General features: G+C 37.8%; 1 protein-coding gene across 1 annotated transcript in view; it reads right to left on the bottom strand.

Moving 5' to 3' along the window:
• The window catches only part of DCBLD2 (discoidin, CUB and LCCL domain containing 2), an 87837-nt gene that overhangs the window by 46616 nt on the left and 18290 nt on the right, over window positions 1-22931 (bottom strand). The gene's annotated exons all lie outside the window — the stretch shown is intronic.

Genomic DNA, 22931 nt, shown 5'->3' with positions numbered 1-22931 from the left:
AATGGGAACAGGTAGAGGCAAGAGAAATTGCATACCTAGGATCTCTACACCAGTCAGTTAACACTTGAAAATGTGATCAAGTTTCATCTGGGCTCATCAGCACTAACTGTTCTTTGCCACTTAAGAATCTATATATGTGTGATTTTATTACAAGGCTGATCAAGGCCCTCAGTACAAATAATAACTTTTCAGATACTCTTAGGTAAAAATGAAAAAGATCATACTTAAAGAATATTATGGGGGTGCCTGGGTGGCTCATTCAGTTAAGCGGCCGACTTCGGCTCAGGTCATGATCTCGCAGTCTGTGAGTTCGAGCCCCGTGTTGGGCTCTGTGCTGACAGCTGAGAGCCTGGAGCCTGTTTCTGTTTCTGTGTGTCTCTCTCTGCCCTCCCCCCATTCATGCTCTCTCTCTTTCAAAAATGAATAAATGTTAAAAAAAAAAAAATTTAAGAATATTATGATGCCATGCAGAGGTGTCTTTATAAAAATTTTATCATGTATACTAAAACATGATAATGTGGACAGAATAGTACAAGTATTTCCTGTTAGCACTGCAGCTTTACCTCCTGCTTCATCATTGGGGTTACCTTGTCCTCTGAAATGTGAATAAATTCAAAATGTGGTGGAAACTAAACTTTAAAAAAAACTACTCTTCTGCAAAACTCAAAAGGCAGTAGGTACTAAAGAACAGATAATCTCAGTTTAAAAAAAAAAAAAAAAGGAAGAAAAGGACTTTGTAGGTGCTCAAGTGAGTTCAAGATATACTAGATAAACACCTGCCTTCACCTCTTATTCCCACCTAAGGAATGTGATTTACCCATCACACAAGTAATGCAAGCACTTAGCAAAATACTCTGGGAAAGAAAGAAAAAATTCATTCCTAATCTGGGCAATATACTAGTTAATTCTTTAATTTCATCTTCTTAGTTTGGCCATTCAAAGACACTCCTAAATTAACATAAATCATTTAACTGCTACCAATTATAGGTCCTGCAAATGGCTTTCAAACTCAGCCAACATCTCTAAAAGTTTCTCCTGGATAAATAAGAGAAGAATTTCAAACAACACTATATGGATATATACAGAAAATTCTAAATACAAAAGTTAATCAAGTATGTTAATAACCATAAGACCTAAAAACACTGGTTTATAGTTTAGAAAAACTCATGCTCCTTGGGGCACCTGGGTGGCTCACTCAGTTAAGCATCTGACTTTTGGTTTTGGCTCAGGTCAGGATCTCACGTTTCATAAGTTCAAGCCCCACATCGGCCTCTGCACTGACAGTTCAGAGCCTGCTTGGGATTCTGTCTCTCCCTTTCTCTGCTCCCCTCCCCCACCCCCCACCACTTGTGCTCTCTCTCTAAATAATTAAACTTAAAAAAAAAAATATTTCATGCTCCAGGCAAATGAAAATGTTTAAAAAATCATTACCCTCAAGAAACTACAGAAACAAATTAATTTCAAAGTGAGAAGAAGAAAAGATTTAAGAATTAGAGCAGAAACCAGTGAAATTGAAAACAGGAAATTAATAGAGAAAATTAAAAAGCCAAAAGCTGGTTCTCTGAAACAAAAGTCAGTAAGGCTCTAATAAGGCTAATTAAGAAAAAGGACGCAAATCACTAATATTAGAAATAAAAGTGCAAATGCCACTAATGACACCATGGTCATGAAAAGATAATAAAAGAATAGCATGAAAAAATCTATGTCCACAAATTTGATAACCTAGATCAAATGAACTGGTTCCTTGAAACACAATTTGCCAAAACACTAGCAAGAAGAAACTGATAACCTGAATAGGCCTATATCTATTTAAGAAATTCAATCAATAATTAATAAACTTTCAAAAGACAAAGCACTAGGCACAAATGTGTTCACTGATACATGTTACCAAACATTTAAAAAAAAAATTATACCAATTCCCTATAATATCTTTCAAAGGAAAGAAGCAGAGGGAATACTTTCTAACTTATTCTATGAAGCTAGCACTACCATAAAACCAAAATCAAACCCATTACATGAAAAGAAAACTACAGGTCATGGAATAGGCCATCCAGGTTATTTATCACAGGATACACATAAAAATCCTTAACAAAATATTTAAAAAATCAAATCCAACAATGTATTAAAAAGAATTATACACCATGATCAAGTGTGATTTATCTCAGGTATGCAAGGTAGGTTCAACATTTTAAAATCAATTAATGCAATCTATCACATCAGCATGCAAAAGTATCATGATCAAATCAGCAGATGCAGAAAAAGCATTTGACAAAATCCAACATCCACTAATGATATAAACTCTCAGTGAACTAGGAACAGAGGGGAACTTCCTTAGGTTAGTAAAGAATATTTACAGGGGCACCTGGGTGGCTCAGTCGGTTAAGCGTCTGACTTCAGCTCAGGTCATGACCTCGCAGTTTGTAGGTTAGAGCCCGCATCAGCTCTGTGCTGACAGCTCAGAGCCTGGAGCCTGCTTCAGGTTCTGTGTTTCCCTCTCTCTCTGTTCTTCCCCCACTCATGCTATATCTCTGTCTCTCAAAAATAAATAAATGTTAAAGAAATTTTTTTTTAAAGAATACTTACAAAAAACCTAAGCTAACATCATACTTGACAGTGAGAAATTCAAAGCTTTTCCAGTAAGATCAGAAACAAGGCAAGAATGTCCCCTCTCACCACTCCTGTCAAACATCACACTGGAAGTATTAGTTAACACAGTAAGACAAGGGGGAAAAAAGTACAAGACTGTAAAGGAAGAAATAAAATTGTGTTTGCTCACAGATGATATGATTGTCTATGTAGTAAATCAAAAAGAAGTGAACAAAAAACTCTTGTAACTAATAAGCGATTATACAAGGTTGTAGAATACAAGATTAATAGACATAAGTCAATTGCTTTCTTATGTGTCAACAATAAACAAGGGGAATTTGGAAATAAAAATGCAAAATTTACATCTTACATGAGCAGCCTCCAAAATGAAATAGTTAGGTATAAATCTAATAAAATATGTGTAAGATCTATATGAAGAAAACTACAAAACTCCAAGAGTGAAATAAATGGAGAGATGTTTCCCGTTCATGGATAGGGAGACTAAATTTTGTCAAGATGTCAGTTCTTGCCAACTTTATAAGATTCAATCTGATCCCAATCAAAATCCTAGCAAGCTGGGATAATTGGATATTTGCACGTAAAAGAATGAAATTGGACTCCTATCTCATACCACTCACAAATATTAACTCAAAATGGATTAAAGACTTAAATGTAAAACCTGAAATCATGAAATCTCTAGAAGAAAACATAGGAATAAAGTTCCTTGACATGGGTCTTGGTAATCATTTTTTGAATATGACAACTAAAGCACAGCATCACAATAAAAGATAAATAAGAAGGACTATATCAAACCAAAAAGCTATACAGCAATGGCACAAAAACAGACACTCAGATCAGTGGAACGGAATAGAGAACCCAGAAATGGACCCACAAACATATGGCAAACTAATCTTTGACAAAGCAGGAAAGAATAGCCAATGGAATAAAGACAGTCTCTTCAGCAAGTGGTGCTGGGAAAATTGGACAGACATGCAGAAAAATGAACCTGGACCACTTTCTTACACCATACACAAAACTAAACTCAAAATGGATGAAACACCTAAACATAAGACAGGAAGCCATCAAAATCTTCGAAGAGAAAGCAGATAAAAACCTCTTTGATCTTGGCTGCAGCAACTTCTTACTCAACACGTCTCCAGAGGCAAGGGAAACAAAAGCAAAAATGAACTATTGGGACCTCATAAAAATAAAAAGCTTCTGCACAGCAAAGGAAATAATCAGCAAAACTAAAAGGCAAGCGATGGAATGGAAGAAGATATTTGCAAATGACATTTCAGATAAAGGGTTAGTATCCAAAATCTATAAAGAACTTATCAAACTCGACACCCAAAAACCAAATAATGCAGTGAAGAAATGGGCAAAAGACATGAAATAGACAATTCTTCAATGAAGACATCCAGAGTGCCAACTGACCCATGAAAAAATGCTCGACATCACTCATCATCAGGGAAATACAGATCAAAACCACAATGTGATACCACCTTACATCTGTCAGAATGGCTAACATTAACAATTCAGACAACAGATGTTGGAAAGGATGTGGAGAAAGAGGATCTCTTTTGCACTGCTGGTGGGGATGCAAACTGGTGCAGCCACTCTGGAAAACAGTATGGAGGTTCCTTAAAAAACTAAAAATAGAACTACCCTACGACCCAACAATTGCACTACTAGGTATTTATCCAAGGGATACAGGTATGCTATTTCAAAGGGGCACATGCACCCCAATGTTTATAGCAGCACTATCAACAATAGCCAAATTATGGAAAGAGCCCAAGCGTCCGTCAATGGATGAACGGATAAAGAAGATACGGTGTATATGTGTGTGTGTGTGTGTATGTGTGTGTATACACACACACACATACACACACACACACAGTGGAGTATTACTCAGCAATCAAAAAGAATGAAACCTTGCCATTTGCAACTATGTGGATGGAACTAGAGGGTATTATGCTAAGCGAAATTAGTCAGGGAAAGACAAATATCATATGACCTCACGCATATGAAGACTTTAAGACACAGAACAGATGAACATAAGGGAAGGGAAGCAAAAATAATATAAAAACATGGAGGAGGACAAAACATAAGAGACTCATGAATATGGAGAACAAACAGAGGGTTATGGAGGGGGTAGTGGGAGGGGGGATGGGCTAAATGGGTAAAGGGCAGTAAGGAATCTACTTCTGAAATCACTCTTGCACTATACGCTAACAAATCTGGATGTAAATTCAAAAAATAAAATAAAGCTATACAGCAAAAGAAACCATCAATAAAGTACAAACACAACCTATGGAAGGGAAATAAAAATATTTGCAAACCATGTATTTGTGAGGGGTTAGTGTCGAAAATATATAAAGAACTTATACAACTCAAAGCAAAAAACAAAATAAATAAAATAACCCAATAAAAAAAATGGGCAAAGGACCTAAACAGACATTTCTCCAATGAAGATACATGAAAGGCCAACAAGTACATGAAAAGATGCCAACATCACTAGTCATTAGGGAATTACAAATGAAAACCACAATAAAATATCATCTCGTCTGTTAGAATGGCCATCATCAAAAAGGTAAGAGATACCAAATGCTGGTGTGGATGTGGAGAAAAGAGAGAACCCTGTGCACTGTGGGACTGTAAATGAGTAGTCACTACAGAAAACAGAACAGAGGATTCTCAAAAAAATAAAAAATACAACCACCATAAGATCTGGCAATTCTACTTTTGGTAATATATCCAAAGCAAGCAAAAACTGACTGAAAAAGATATCTGTACTCCGACATTCACAGCAGCATTATTTACAATACCCAAGATATGGAAACCACTTAAGTGTCCATGGATGGATGGATGGATACATATACACAGAACAAAATATTATACAACAAATATCATTCAGCCATAAAACATGCGGGCACCTTACCATTTGCAATAACACTGATAGACCTTAAAGGCATTATGCTAAGTGAATTAAGTCAGAGAAAGACAAATACTTTATGATCTCACTTATATGTGTAATCTAAAAAAACTCACCAAATGCACAGAAAATAATATCAGGTTTATGGGCACCAGAGACAGGGGGTGAGTAGGGGTAGGGGGTATATGAGATGATGGATGTTAGTTGAACCTACTGTGGTCTTGCCTTTTGGGAGAAGGAAGGGATGTAACTCAAGGGGAAGACATGCAAGATGTAAGTGGGTCATCTGTGTGGAGACGGTTTGGATGCATAGGAAACTTGAGTCTCAGTATGATACAAGGAAGCCTCAGCGGAGAAAGTGGCTAAGGACTCCCAAGTATGCTCCAAAGGAAATGGACTTAAGGGCCTCAGGAAAATGTGGTGGGGCAAGAACCAATTCTAAGTGCATAAGCAGTAGTAAATGTAACTATTTCCTCTACCATGGAAACTCAGGTTTCCAATTTTTCCATACTTTAGATAATGGCACATAGAGTTAAGTATAACTTATTTCCATATTTAAAACGATTACTGGGGCACCTCGGTGGCTCAGTCAGTTAAGCATCCGACTCAATTTCAGCGCAGGTTCATGAGATCAAGCCCCACACCAGGCTCTGTGCTGACAGTGTGGGGCCTGCTTGGGATTCTCTCTCCCCCTGCCCCCTTCTCTCTGTCAAAATAAATAAACTTAAAAAAATTTCCTCTGGTATGTGACATTCCTATGCTTCTAGAGTATTCTCTTAACAGGATTCCTGCCTTTAAAATTTTTTTTTAACTATCTGTATATTACATATATGGTAAGAGGGAGATTTTCCTGGGTTTGCCTGACCTAATCAGGCCCTTTAAAAGCAAAGTGTTTCCTCTGGTTAGTCTATTAACTGGAAATTAGAGAAAAATGCCTAATGGCCTAAAAGAAAAAGAACATCTATGTGCTGAACACTGCAGGTGGTCTTTGGAACTGAAAACAGTCCCTGGGCAATAGGGAGCAAGAAAATGGGACCCCAGTTTTACGATTACAAGTGAATTCTGCCAACAAGCAAAGAGCTTGAAGAGAACCTCCAGCTTCAGAAAGGAACCACATCCCTAGATGATTACCTTGATTTCAACCAGGCAAGACCCTGAATAGGGAAGCCAGTCATGCCAAACCCAGACTTCTGATCTACAGAAACTGAGATAATCAATTATGCTATTATTTACATATTATTTATGTAAATAAATTATGCTATTATTTGCTAGGTTTGTGGTAACATGCTATTATTTACATATTATTTATGTAAATAAATTATGCTATTATTTGCTAGGTTTGTGGTAACATTACAAAACAACACAAAACGAATCCAACCAGAAATCTACTTTGGTGTACAAGCATACTTCATTTTATTGCACTTTGCCTTATTGTGCTTTGCAGATTGTGCCTTTTTTCTTACAGGCTGAAGGTATGTGACAATCCTGCATCTAGCAAGTCTGTCGGCACCATTTTTCCAACAAACATTTGCTCACTTTGTGTCTCTGTGTCACATTTTAGTAATTCTTACAATATTTCAGGCTTTTTCATTATCGTTAGAGCTGTTATGGTAATCTGCGACCTGTGATTTGATGTTACTGTCATGACTGTTTTGGGGTGCCATGAAACCCGTAGGACTGGCAGACTTAATCAATGTGTGTGTTCTGACTGCTCCTCCAACCAGTCATTCCCATCTCTCTCCCTCTTCTTAGGCCTCCCTTTACCGTGAGACCCAACATTATTGAAATTAGTCCAATTAATAACCCTTCAGTGGCCTCTAAACATTCAGGTGAAAAAGTCGCACGTCTCTCACTTTAAATCAAAAGCTAGAAATCATTGAGCTTAGTAAGAAATGCATGTTAAGAGCTGAAACAGCCTGAAAACTAGGCCTCTTGTGCCAAATAGCCAAACTGTGAAAGCAAAGGAAAAATTCTTGAATGAAATTAAAAGTGTTCCTCCAGTGAACACATGAATAAGAAAATGGAACAGTCCTACTGCTGATGTGAAGAAAGTTTTAGTCTTCTAAAGAAAAGATCAAGCCAGACACAGCATCCCCTTAAGCAGAGCCTAATCCAGAGCAAGGCCCTAAATCTGTGAAGGCTGAGAGAGGTGAGAATGCTGCAGAAGAAAAGCTGGAAGCTAGCAGCAATGGATTTGTAAGATTTAAGAAACCAATCTCTAGGACATAAAAGTGAAAGGTGAAACAGCAAATGCTGAAAAAGCTGTAAATCATCCAGAAGATCTAGCTAAGATAACTCATGAAGGTGGCTACACTGAACAACACATTTTCGGTGTAGACAAACAGTCCCCAATTGGAAGAAGATGCCATCTAGGACTTTCATAGCTAGAGAGAAGTCAATACCTGGCTTCAAAGCTTCAAAGAACACGCTGACTCTCCTATTAGGGGCTATGGCAGCTGGGGATTTTAAGTTGAAGCTGATGTCCATTTATCATTTCAAAAATCCTAGAACCCTTAAGAATTATGCTTAATCTATTCTGCCTGTGCTCTAGAAATGGAGCAACAAAGCTTGGATGATAGCACATCTGTATGAAACATGGTTTGCTAAGTATTTCAAGACCACTGTTAAGACCTAATGATCAGAAAAAAAGGCTGCTTTCAAAATATGACTGCTCGTTGACAATGTACCTGGTCATTCAACAGCCCTGATGGAGATATACAATGAAATTAATGTTGTTTTCATGCCTAACATAATATTGCTTCTGCAGCCCATGGATGAAGAAGTGATTTTGATTTTCAAGTCTTATTATTTAAGAAATACATTTCATTAGGCTACAGGTGCCATGGATAGCGATTCCTCTGACAGATCTGGGCAAAGTAAACTGAAAACCTCCTGGAAAAGACATAGCATTCCAGATACCATTAAGAACATTCATGATTCATGGGATATGGTTAAATTATCAACCTTAATGGGTTTGGAAGAAGTTGATTCCAACCCTCATGGATGACTGTGAAGGGTTCAAGACCTCCATGAAGGAAGTAGCTGCAGATGTGGTGGAAATAGCAAGAGAATTAGAAGTGGAACCTGAAGATGTAACTGAAATGCTGGAATCTCATGATAAAATTTGAAGGTATGAGTAGCTGCTTCTTATGGATGAGCAAAGAGAGTGGTTGCTGGAGATGGAAACCACTCCTGGTGAAGATGCCATAAAGATGGCTGAAATGACAACAAAGGATTTAGAACAGTATATAAACTTAGTTGACAAGGCAGTGGCAGGGTTTGAGAAGATGGACCCCAACTTTGAAATGAGTTCTACTGCGGGTAAAATGCTATCAAACAGCATCACATGCTACAGAGTAATCTTTTCTGAAAGGAAGAGTCAACCGATGCTGCAAAGTTCATTGCGGTCTTAAAGAAACTGCCACAGTCACCCCAGCCTTCAGCAACCACCACTCTGATCAGTCAACAGCCATCAACATTGACCCCAGATCCTCCACCAACAAAAAGATTGACTGAAAAGACTGAAAGTGCAGGTGATGGTTAGCAATTTTTAGCAATCAAGTATTTTTTTTTTGAGAAAGTATTTTTTAAATTTATTTATTTTTAGAGAGAGAGAGAGATAAGAGAATTCTAAGCAGGCTCTGCGTTCCATGCTGACCTGACACGGAGCTTGATCTCACAACCATGTGATAATGACCTGAGCTGAAGTCAAAAGTTGGACGCTTAAGCAACCGAGCCACCTAGATGCCTCAACAATCAAGTATTTTTAAGTTATGTATATGTAAGTTATGTATAGCACATATCTTGTGCTACTGCACGCTTACTATAGTATAGTGTAAATGTAACTTTCATATGCATGGGGAAACCAAAAAATTCATTTGACTTGCTTTATTCCAATATCCGCTTTACTGCCGGGATATGAAACTGAACCCACCATACCTCTGAGGGATGCTTGTATAGTAAGGATACGTTGCCTTTGGATGATCAAATCCGAGAGAAATAAAGTGCAGAGGTTGGAATCTACCCATGACTCAGGTCCTCTTGGCCTATACAATTTGGGGTTTACACTATTTCAATAATGATTAGCTGCCAAGATTTAAAAATCTTTAAACTTCGGGGCACCTAGCTGGCTCAGTTGGTTAAGCATCCGACTTTGGCTCAGGTCATGACCTCACAGTTTGTGCATTCAAGCCCTGAATTGGGCTTGTGCTGACAGCTCAGAGTCTAGAGTGTGCTTCAGATTGTGTCTCCCTCTCTCTCTGCCCCTCCCCACTCATGCTCTGTCTGTCTCTCAAAAATAAATAATAAACATTAAAAACAATTTAAAAAATCTTTAAACTTCACATAAATTCTGAATTTCTGGCTTCTCTCAAAAAATAAAAATAAATAAAAATAAAATAAATAAAAGACACCCGGGCCAGTCCTCCACATGACTGTACCTAAGTAACGGCTGTCCCCTTTAAAGAGAGAAAGTCATACATTGGTTTGTTACAGTCCCCACCACTCCATAAAGTCCCCAATCCCGAAGCTCAGTTAGCATTTATCAGTGCAATGCTGTTACTACACTCATCCCATCCCCTGTTGGCAATGAGTTTGCATCCTCTTGCATAGAGCTTAGAGGTCTTAAGGTTATCAGATGTCTTTCAAAGTCTGTATTAACTATACTTTTGGTAGACAGTGAACAGCAATAAACTCTGGAAGTTGTTAAATGAAAATATTCTATATTCAAAAGAGGGAAGCAATCCCTCTGATGTGAAATAGATTAGAGGTGCTATTATTACTGCCATAAAACTTAAGAAATCCGATTTATGTTCTCGACTAAATGGAAGATCATTTAACTTACCCAAGAGGTCTGTCACAGAACAACACTCTCCTTACAAACTTGCAACTTAGAAAGAAAAGGTAGAGGGTGGGAGTTGTTAGAGCAAAAGCACATCAAATCTGTCCACCTCCAATAGATGGAATAGAAGGAAATGGAGTTTGCTTAGAGAATATCACTCCTAATTTACAAACTGATTTAGGCATGTGATTTTAGTGCTTATGTCCAGAAGCACTTCTAATCACAAAAACAATTCCAAATTTGGAACTTTCAAAGTAATTCATCAATGAACTGAGCCTCCGAATATCCAGGCACTGAGAGAGGTATACACTAGGAATTTAGTGATGAAACTAGACTGGCACACTGTTGCCCTTGGAAAGCTTAGTGTAGCAGAACAGGGCAAATGCACAGCTGAAGCCCCTAAAATGCATAAGAGGGCATTTTAATACCCAGAAAATGTTTAGAAAAGATGCTATCAGTAAGTAACATCCACCAGTAAGGATCACTGCCTTGTGCTTGGTGGGCCAGAGTGAGATGGAGGTGTAAAATTAGCCATCTGACAGAGTGATTTCACATACTCTTCTTCCCCCCACCTTTTTAAAATTTTTATTTAATTTCTAGTTAGTTAACATACAGTGCAATATTGGTTTCAGGAACAGAATTCAGTGACTCATCACTTACACACAACACCCAGTGCTCATTATAACAAGTACCCTTCTCAATAACTATCACCCATTTAGCCCATCCCCCACCCACCTCCCTCCATCAACCCTCTGTTCTGTTTAAATGTTTTTGAGAGAGAGAGAGAACGCGCGCTCGTGTGCATGTGTGTGTGGCGGGGGGACGGGACAGAGGATCCAGAGGAGGCCGTGCTGACAGCAGTGAGCCCAGTGAGCCCGATGCAGGGTTTGAACTCATGAACACTGAGATCATGACCTGAGATGAAGCTGGACGCACAATTGAGTCACCCAGGTGCCACTGATCTCCATCTTTGAGAGCCTCTTATGGTTTGTTTCCCTTTTTTCTCCCCCCCTTATATATTCATCTGTTTTAAGTTCCATATATGAATGAAACCATATATTTATCTCTTATTTTGCTTAGCTCTAGCTCCTAGCTCCATCCATGCTGTTGCAAATGGCAAGATTTTATTCTTTTTGATGGCTGAATAATAACTCGTTGTATATACAATAGCACATCTTTTTTATCCATTCATCAGTCGATGGACCCTTTGGTTCTTTCCCCAGTGTGGCTATTGCTGATAATGCCACTATAAACACTGGGGTGCATGTACCCTTTTGAACTTGTATTTTTGTATCCTTTGGGTAAATACCTAGTAGTGCAATTGCTGGGTCATACGGTAGTTCTATTTTTAACTTTTTGATGAACTTCCATACTGTGTTCAAGAGTGGCTGCACCAGTTTGCATTCCCACCAAAAGTACAAAAGGGTTCCCCTTTCTCCACATTCTCGCCAACATCTGTTCTTATGTTGTTAATTTTAGCCATTCTGACAGGTATGAGGTGGTATCTCATCGTGGTCGATTTGTATTTCCCTAATGATGAGTGACATTGAACATCTTTTCACCTGTTGGCCATCTGGATGTCTTCTTTAGAAAAATGTCTATTCATGTCTTCTCACCCTTAACTAGATCAGTTGTTTTTAGGGTGGTGAGTTTGATAAGTTCTTTATAGATTTTGAATACTAACCCTTTATCTTATATGTCATTTGCAAATATCATTTCCCATTCCATCAGTTGCCTTTTAGTTTTGATTGTTTCCTTCTCTATGCAGAAGCTTTTTATCTTGAGGTCCCAATAGTTCACTTTTGCTTTTGTTTCCCTTGCCTTGGGAGATGTGTCTAGTAACAAGTTACTCCAGCCTAGGTCAAACAGGTTGCTGCCTGTGCTCTCCTCTAGGATTTTGATAGTTTTCCCTGTCTCAAATTTAGGTCTTTCGTCCATTTTGAATTTTTGTATATGGTGTAAGAAAGTGGTCCAATTTTATTGTTCTGCATGTTGCAGAAGATGTCCAGTTTTCTCAGCACCATTTGTTGAAGAGACAGTCTTCTTTCCATGCGGTATTCTTTCCTACTTTATTGAAGATGAGTTGACCATATAGTTGTGGATCCATTTCTGGGTTTTCTATTCTGTTCCATTGATATAGTGTCTGTTTTTGTATCAGTCCCATAGTGTCTTAATGACTACAGCTTGTAATACAGTTTCAAGTCCAGAATCAGGATGCCTCCAGCTTTGCTTTTCTTTTTCAGGATTGTTTTGGCGTCTTTTGTGGTTCCACATACATTTTAGGATTGTTTGTTCTAGCTCTGTGAAAAATGTCAGCAGTATTTTGATAGAATTGCATTAAATGTGTGATTGCTTTGAGTCATGTTCTTCTTTTGAATGACTGTCTTCCCATAATGATTTCGATTATATGGTGACTAACAATAAGTTGCTTTTGGCTGGACTTAGCATTACCTTTAACTGTTTCAACAAAGACTTACATGGAGAAGATAATCATGGGAAGGTACAGATCTAATTTCCTTTTAAACAATATTGAGTATATTTTTTTAGCATATATTTAAAAGAACAACAAATATTTACCATTTTTAAAAGCAATAGCAGTAACACCAATAATGGATTTGCCTTTACTTCTAAAAGACAGTGGTGACTACCTTAAAAGTATATTTTTCAGATGGGGCACCTGGGTGGTTCAGTCTGTTAAGTATCTGACTCTTGATTTCAGCTTAGGTCATGATCTCATGGTTTGTGAGTTCGAGCCCTGCATTGGGCTCCACTGACCAGCAAAGAGCTGGCTTGGGATCTTCTCTCTCTGCCCCTCCGCATTCATGCTCATTCTCTCTCTCTCTCTCTCTCTCTCTCTCTCTGTAAATAAATTAATTTTAAAAAATAATAAAATAAAAGTGTATTTTTCAGGGCACCTGGGTGGCTCAGTCGGTTAAGTGTCCTGACTCTTGATCTTGGCTCAGGTTATGATCTCACGGTTCAAGTTCAAGCCCTGCACTGACAGTGTGGAGCCTGCCTGGGATTCTCTCCACCCCTCCCCTGCACTCTCTCTCAAAATAAACTTTAAAAAAAGTTTTTTAAATAAGATAAAAATAAAGTCCACATGGGAAAATGTACCTTGACACTTTTACTCCTACTTCCCATGCCATGTACAAAAATCAATTATGGATGGATTGAAGACAATATGTGTAGAAAGGAAAACAATAAAGCTTTTTTTAGAGGAAAATGTTGGGAACTTCATGAGCTATGAGGGGCAAGGATTTTAAAAGAGAACACAAAAAATGGTAACCATAAACTTAAAAAATTAATAACTGAACATTAAAATGGTTAAAATTAAAGTCTACCAAAAGATACCAATAGGGAGATAAAAAGAAAGGCCATAGAAAAAGGGAATATATATGTGTATATGTACACACATATGTGTACACACACACACATTTTAAAGTTTACTTATTTTTGAGAGAGAGAGAGAGAGAGAGAGAGAACGAACATGAGTGGGGGAGGAGCAGAGAGAGAGGGAGAGAGAGAATCCCAAGTTGTCTCTGCACTGTCAGCACAGAGCCCCACATGGGTTTGATCTTATGAACTGTGAGATCATGACCTGAGCTGAAATCCAGAGTGAGATGCTTAGTCAACTGAGCCACCGAAGCACCCCAGAAGAATATATATTTTGTACATACGGGGTGCCTCAGTGGCTCAGTCAGTTGGGTGTCTGACTCTTGGTTTTGGCTTGGGTCATGGTTTTATAGTTTGTTGGTTTGGGCTTCATGTTGGACTCTGAGCTGGCAGTGAAGAGCCTGCCTGGGATTCTCTGACTCCCTTTCTCTCTCTCCCTCAAAAGTAAATGGATATGGGATGCCTGGGTGGCTCAGTCAGTTGAGCAACCGACTTCGGCTCAGGTCATGATCTCACATTTGTGAGTTCGAGCCCTGCGTCAGGCTCTGTGCTGACAGCTCAGAGCCTGGAGCCTGCTTCGGATTCTGTGCCTCCCTCTCTCTTTGCCCCTCCCCTGCTCATGATCTCTCTGTCTCTCTCTCAAAAATAAATAAAACATTAAAACATTAAAAAAAAAAGTAAATGGATAAACATTAAAAAAAAAATTAATACACATACCCCAAAGAACTCATACCAGTATATAGAAAGAACTACTACAAATAAGAAAATGATCACCCAACAGAAAAAAAAATGCATGAAATATTTCAACACTTTTCAGAAAAGATAGTCAAATGGCTAATAAACACATGAAAAGAGAATAACATGATTAGCCATCAGGGACATGCAAAGCAAAGCTACAATGTGGTATCAGCACACACACACACAAGAATGGTTAAAATGGCAAAAGGAGAGACAAGTAACTGGAATTCTCATACACAACTGGGGTGTCTAAACCACCACAACCACAAATGCATTCGGCAATATCTACTAAAGCTGAACACATGCATATCCAGTGAACCAGCAACTCCTCTTCTAGATGTCGAACTGGACACTCACATTCACCAAAAGATGGGTAAGAAAATGCTCATAGCAAACAATCCGTGATAGACAAGAACTGGTTATATGGTCGATATAACTTAATCTCCTAATTGTTAGAAATTTAGATTGCTTCCAATTTCTATATAGTGAAAAATGTTGGAATAGACATCTTTAGTTTTTGAAATATTTCCTTAAGATGTATTCCTTATATGTATTACATATTCCTTAATGTAATTCCTAATTACATTCCTTAATATGTAATACATATTCCTTAATATGTATTTCAAGACTGCTAGCCAAGTGAGCTATAACTACTAAGAAATTGCAACATTAAAAAAAGTACCAATTTCACTATATCCATGTGAACATAAAATTTTTATATATTTTTTACTAATTAAAAATTCAAGGAGGGAATATATTGAGTTTTAAAAATTTGCATTTCTTTAAGTACAGGTGCCTCTAATAATAACCTCTTTTTTTTTTTTTTTTAATTTTTTTTTCAACGTTTATCCATTTTTGGGACAGAGAGAGACAGAGCATGAACGGGGGAGGAGCAGAGAGAGAGGGAGACACAGAATCGGAAACAGGCTCCAGGCTCTGAGCCATCAGCCCAGAGCCCGACGCGGGGCTCGAACTCCCAGACCGCGAGATCGTGACCTGGCTGAAGTCGGACGCTTAACCGACTGCGCCACCCAGGCGCCCCTCTAATAATAACCTCTTAAAGAATGGCAGGAGCACATAACTTTTTATAACTATCTATGATGGTAACCAAAGGGCCTCGATGGAAAATTTTATAGCATTCATGTGGACCAAAATATTTACAAAGGAATACCAATCTTCCCCATCAAATTTTTCTTAGTAGGTTTTCCTTCTCTCTTAGGAAACTTACACTTTGAGGGTAAGACTTATCTTCTGGAAAGCAATCAAACCTCTGGACAGAAGAGAAAATCATTAATCTGTTTCTGTTTTATTAATAAAAGCTCCTATAAATGTAGTGACTCAATGCTTTGGCTTTTATTAAGTTGATAGTTTCTTTCTTGATAGCTGGCAGAATTTCTCATACTAAGTATAATTAATATAAAAATGATGAGTCACAACAACGTACAGACTTCAGTAAAAACCAGATGTGTCGTCAAAGCATCACAGGTGAGACATACATAGCATACCATGAAATTTCTTTCAAAGCTTTTATAGAAAAATAAAACTGTCACCACTTAGGAGATGTCAAAGGCTTTTTATAGTATTTCCTGTAAAGGCCCACAAATAGGAATTCTTGGGTAGGACTGCACAGTAGCTTAAGTTTTATCCAGTTGAATCCTGCCAAAAAATGAGACAGTTGTCAATTCTTCATTGACATGCCTCAAACATTAGAGGAAACATTTTGAAGTGATAACATCATTTATACAGACAAAGTGTATTTTTTTTTCTCTTCTAGGTCACTAAGCTAGCTTGACCATTCCAGGGCACAAAGATTCACTACGGTATTTTGAATTGTGTATGGCTTCTGTACTTTGCAATGCTACAAACAACCTCATATGATACACCTCGGCATTAGGGACAAATCCAGATTAAATTTAAATTTCCACTGAGCCTTCTCATGAAAACTATCCACAGGAATCCATGTATTTTCATGATGAACAGATATGAGATGCCTTTTGCCTTCCTGACGACTTGTTTTCATAGGCTAGGACTTTATCTCACATAAAACTGTGTGGCTCTTACATGTATCATTCAAGATACCTACACTCGTTAAGATTACCCACCATTTCTTCAATTCCTGCTTACGGAAAACTGATCTAAATGGAAAATGTTAGCAATGATGACTGTAATACTTTTACTGCTTTCAAATGAAAGAGTACTTATCACTTTATTTTGACATAAAATAATTATTTTTTACAAAGACAACTTTAAAAGAAGGAGGAAGAAACTCAAAGGGTCACAGACCAGTAAAGCATAGCAACAGATTTCAGGGAGTCTAAGAATAACCTAAGTGGTTGAAGTCAAGGAAAGACCCATTGGGGAAGACAAAGATGATCAAGGTATCCCATGCACACCCAGAAAATACTGGGAAAAACAATCCACTGGTAAATGAGAATACTGACTTCAGGGAAGGAACTTAAGAGCACAGAAATCCTCAGTAGTGCAATTTTGGAAAGGAAACACTTCAGGGGAGAAGTAGGTTAAAAGCAATAGAGAAGAATTCTTTGGAACATACATTGTAAAGGAGAGAAAAAGCAAAGCAAGAGGGAAAAATTTAGAATCCTGCAAGATGAAAGAAAGAAAGAAAGAAAGAAAGAAAGAAAGAAAGAAAGAAAGAAGAACACAACTCCTCCTCCACCTCAACCTCTTTAAAAAAAGAAAGTACCTACTACACTAGCAGAAGAGGGCTATCATGAACCTATCACAAACTATAAAGTAAACAAAGCACTGCAAACTACCACCCTTGTCCACACAAATACCTAGCTACAGCCTTTATCTACTTAAAAAAATATATAGTATACAAACAAAATACGAGAATCCCAACAATTCAGTTTATGGAAACCTCCTCCCACTAAAAAACCAATGGTAAAGCAGAAGGAAACTGAACACTCCAAACTTAATGTTATGTCCTCAAACAATTGGAGATAGGATAAAACCACTTGAAACAGAAAATCAAAAACTAAAAACAGAGATGGACAAAATCTGAAAGAACTAAGAGCTGGTCTCACAAAACAAAGAAATGACAAAATTACATAAAAAGTAAAGACCATATTTATGTACAAAGTGCACAAGGAATAATGGATTCTAATGAAAACATGATAATGAATATTGAAAAAAAGAATAAAAATAGAATGAAAAGGAAATAAAAAACGAAAAGGACTGGTGAGAATGTGGCTGAAAGGGCAAGGAAGATCTAATTTTCTTATACTTAAAATCAAAAAAAGATCCACAAGACAATGGAACAGAATATTAAAAGTATCATCCCACAAAACTTTCCCGAAGTGAAATATCTGTATCTATATATTGAAAGAGGTCACTGGATATCAGTGAAAACCAGCCCACAATGATCACCTTCAACACATATCCTTGTAACACTATTAAGACTTTAAAGGTAAATAAACTTCTGAAAAATCAATACAAAAAGTCAGGCGATAATGGAAGAGTATTTATTTTTTTAATTTTTTTAAATGTTTACTTATTTATTTTTGACAGAGAGCAGGCTCTGTGCTGTCCATAGGGAGCCCGACGCAGGGCTCAATCCCAGATCATGACTTGAGCCAAAATCAAGAGTTGGACACTTGTCTGAGCTACTGAGGCACTCCAGAAGAGTATTTAAAAATAAAACAATAAGGGGCGCCTGGGTGGCGCAGTCGGTTAAGCGTCCGACTTCAGCCAGGTCACGATCTCACGGTCCGGGAGTTCGAGCCCCGCGTCAGGCTCTGGGCTGATGGCTCAGAGCCTGGAGCCTGTTTCCGATTCTGTGTCTCCCTCTCTCTGTGACCCTCCCCCGTTCATGCTCTGTCTCTCTCTGTCCCAAAAATAAATAAACGTTGAAAAAAAAAATTTAAAAAAATAAAAAAATAAAAAAATAAAACAATAAACTCAAAGAAAGAACATGTGAATCAAGGACATATTTACATAAAATCAAATTGACCCTCAAGTCTTCATGTAATACAAATTTAAAAATAAGCAGTTTTTTTAAATGTTTATTTTTGAGAGAGAGAGACAGAGCACGAGCAGGGGAGGGGCAGAGAGAGACGGAGACACAGAATCCGAAGCAGGCTCCAGACTCTGAGCTGTCAGCACAGAGCCGGATGCAGGGCTTGAACCCACGAATCATGAGACCATGACCTGAGCCAAAGCTGGAGGCTTAACTGAGCCACCCAGATGCCCCTAAAAAGCAATTTTAAACATGCAAGAAATTCTGCACCCATAAGTTCTGCTTCAAGAATCAATCTAGTCAGGGGCACCTGGGTGGCGCAGTCGGTTAAGCGTCCGACTTCAGCCAGGTCACGATCTCGCGGTCCGTGAGTTCGAGCCCCGCGTCGGGCTCTGGGCTGATGGCTCAGAGCCTGGAGCCTGTTTCCAATTCTGTGTCTCCCTCTCTCTCTGCCCCTCCCCCATTCATGCTCTGTCTCTCTCTGTCCCAAAAATAAATAAACGTTGAAAAAAAAAATTTAAAAAAAAAAAAATAAATAAATAAAAAGAATCAATCTAGTCTAAGATGAATTTTACCCATTCACAGTATGACTGGGAGAACTTGCGCAAAAGGCTAAAAATGAACATTTGTTATTTTTATTTTTTTTATTTATTTAAAAAAAATTTTTTAATGTTTATTTATTTCTGAGACAGAGACAGAGCATGAACAGGGGAGGGGCAGAGAGAGAGGGAGACACAGAATCCAAAGCAGGCTCCAGGCTCTGAGCTGTCAGCACAGAGCCCGACACGGGGCTCGAGCTCACAGACTGTGAGATCATGACCTGAGCCAAAGCTGGACGCTCAACCGACTGAGCCACCCAGGTGCCTCCATTTGTTATTTTTAAATACAGAACTAGAGAGGCGCCTGGGTCGCTCAGTTAGGTAAATGTCTGAATTGAGGTCAGGTCATGATCTTGAAGTTCATGACCTTGAGCCCCACATTGGGCTCCATATTGACAGTGTGGAGCCTGCTTGTGATTCTGTCTCTCTCCCTCTCAACCTCTCCCTGCCCCTCCCCAACTTGCACTCTCTCTCAAAATAAATAAATAAACCTTAAAAAATTAAAACAAAACAGGTCCAGAAAAGTTAGAGAGGGGTTGAAGAATAAAAGGTTATATGATATAGGCTGCATGTTATGAATTTATGTTCTAATAGAGTAAAAGTAGGGAAAAGAAGAGAGGAAAAGAGGAGGTAGAATAGTTCATTGAATGTTATGTAGCAGGTAGCACAGACAATTGGTAGGAGTTAAAGAACACCATCAAAAAAAGACAAATCATCGGCGCCTGGGTGGCTCAGCCGGTTAAGCATCCGACTTCAGCTTAGATCATGATCTTACAGTCTGTGAGCTCGAGCCCCACGTCGGGCTCTGTGCTGACAGCTCAGAGCCTGGAGCCTGCTTCAGATTCTGTGTCTCCCTCTCTCTGACCCGCCCCCATTCATGCTCTGTCTCTCTCTGTCTCAAAAATAAACATTAAAAAAATTGTTTTAAAAAAAGATAGTATAAATTGAAAGATAACACTGAGAACAAAATTATAAAACTTATTAAACTCCAAAAGCAGTTTTAAAATAAAAAGGAAAGAAAACAATGTAAAGAAATACGAACAAGGTGTGCCTGGGTGACTCAGTCAGTTGAAGTGTCTGACTCTTAATTTCAGCTCAGGTCATGATCCCAGGGTCATGGGATCAAGCCCCATGTCAGGCTCTGAGCTAGGCATGGAGCCTGCCTAAGACTCACTCACTCTCTCTCTCTCTCTCTCTCTCTCCCCCCTCCTCTGTTTCGCTCCCCCACTTTCACTCTCTCTCTCTCAAACCAAAAAAAAAAAAAAAAAAAAAACCAAAAGAAAGAAATAAGCACAACAAATACATATAATTATAGCTTAAAATACGATAAACTTGAGATAAAACATTCCAATTTTATAAATAAGTGCAAATGGGCTTAACTATCAAAAAAAATTTTTTTAATTTACTTCACAAAATAAACCGTGAAAAATGTGCTACATACAAGAAACACATACAAAACAAAATGATATAGAAAGGCTAAAAATAGCAAAGCAGGTATACCAGGCAAATGAAAACAGAAAGAGACAAGGAGGATATGCAGATATTGAGAGACAAAGAATTCAAACTAAAAGTATTATTAGACATGACAAAGGAAACGTCTAATGCTGGAGGTCACAATTTAAAATAAAGATATTATAATCAAGAATATTTATGCAACACTGCAACTCCCGTAAAAGCAAAATCCCAAGGAAAAACAGGAAAAAAGAGACATACCAATCAAGTAGGTAAAAATAAAGATATGTGTAGAAAATCTAAACAGAAGGGTGCGTGGGTGGCTTAGTCGGTTAAGTGTCCGACTTCAGCTCAGGTCATGATTTCACGGTTTGTGAGTTTGAACCCCACATCGGGCTCTGTGCTGACAGCTCAGAGCCTGCAGCCTCCTTCAGATTCTGTGTCTCCCTCTCTCTCTGCCCCTCCCCTGCTTGTGCTATGTCTCTCTCTCTCTCAAAAATAAACATTAAAAAAAGTAAAAAAAAAAAAAAAAAAAAAAGAAAATCTAAACAATAAATAAGACAAATGTTCTGAATGTATATCAAACTTTGCATCTTGATATTAGCGAATAAACCTTCTCAAGCATACACGAGACATTCATAATAAAGGTTATATATTAGGTTATGCAGAAAATATTAGCAAGCTCCATGAAATAGTGATACCTCTTCCAACCACACTCAGAAATATTTATGACCACAATGCAGTAAAAATAAAAATTATTAACAGCAGCAAAGAAAGGTACTTCCAACAGGAAATAAATCTACTTATGTATTATTTACCCAATAGTAAACAGTTAGTGGGTAAAAGGGAAATACAAAACAAATTACAGAATTCCAAAAAAGTATTGATAACACTATAAATCAATCTGTGGCATATCAAACCCCACAGCTTTAGACATACTTATCAATAAAAATGAAAGAATGTAAATCAATTAAAATTCTTTTCTAAAAGCTCAGAAACAAATGGCAAAATAAGCTCAAAACGAGTATAATGAAGAAAATAAAATAACAGAACTAGAAACAAAGATTAATAAGGGAGAGAAAAAAAGAACAGATCTAAATACAGTTAATAAATCAAATTCCATTTTTTGAAGAAACAAAATAGGCAAACCACTGGCTGACATGGGGGAAAAAAAAGAGTACAAATAAAGAAAACAAACAAAAAATGTCATGAAGAAAATAACCATTGACAAAACCACTGAAATAACCATTAGAAAAAAAAGCCATAGGATTCTATTTTGCAGACATCACTGCAAATGAATTTGAAGACCCAGGTGAACTGGGTAATTTACCAGGCAAACAACTTACTAAAACTGAATTACTTAAAGATAAAATCCGAAACAGATCATACTTAGAAAAAATAGAGAAGGGGCACCTAGGTGACTCAGTTAAGCATCTGAGTCTAGGTTTTGGCTCAGGTCATAATCTCACAGTTTGTGAGTTTGAGTCCTGCATCAGACTCTGCACTGTCAGTGTGGAGATTAATAACTTGGGATTCTTTCTCTCTCTGCTCCTCCCTCTACTTGCATGCTCTCTCTTAAAATAAGTAAATAAACTTAAAAAAAAAAAAAAAGGAAAAAAGAAAGAAAATAATAAAGAACGACCCTACCAAAAAAAAAAGAAAAAAAAGCACCAGGCCTTGCTCCCACAGGTAAGAGGCCAAAAAATAGAGAAGACATGAAGGATTAGACCAGAGATGGGGAAGAGGCGAGAGGATGAACATCACACTTAAAGATACTGGGTTCCAATTATACTTCTAAAAGACATTTTATACATTTGTACCAATCAATGTTTCCAAATTAACTCAGAAAGAATTCAAGATTTCTTTATGATGTTAGCTCACCCAAAGAGTCTTAGATTTTTTCTGCCTTTCCTAAAACAAAGGGACTGTTCTCTAAAAGCCAAAGGTTCTTACCTTAACGACAGAGTAGATTCTCCTGGGAAGCTTTAAAAATACAGGGGCGTGGGTCCCACCCAATCAATTCTGATTCAACTGGTCCAGGATGGGGACCAGGTATACAGTATTATTTAAAGTCTTTCCAGGTGACTCTAATATGCAGGCATAATTGAAAACCACTGATCTTAGCTAAGAATAACAACTATAGTAGCTAATATTTACTAAGCATATATTATGTGTTAGGTACTCTTCTTAGCACTTCACATGTTACTAATTCATTCTCTATTTTACAAATGAAAAAACAGGTCAGGTAACTCACCCAAAGTCACACATATGCTAACAGCAGAGAGAGGGTTTAAAACCAGGCAGTTTGGATCCAAAACCCATGCTTTAATCACCATGATATACTGCCTCCTAAGTGTGAATTATGCGTGAATTATACCTGTATTCTTTAGTTGCAAATAAAGTGATCAG

Source organism: Lynx rufus, unplaced genomic scaffold, assembly GCF_022079265.1.
Source record: "Lynx rufus isolate CCGP_SWC_20201006 ecotype Redwood Valley unplaced genomic scaffold, mLynRuf1.p SCAF_5, whole genome shotgun sequence".
NCBI lineage: Eukaryota > Metazoa > Chordata > Mammalia > Carnivora > Felidae > Lynx > Lynx rufus.
Note: the sequence above shows the minus strand (reverse complement) of the source record. Positions and strands in the feature narration are given on the sequence as shown.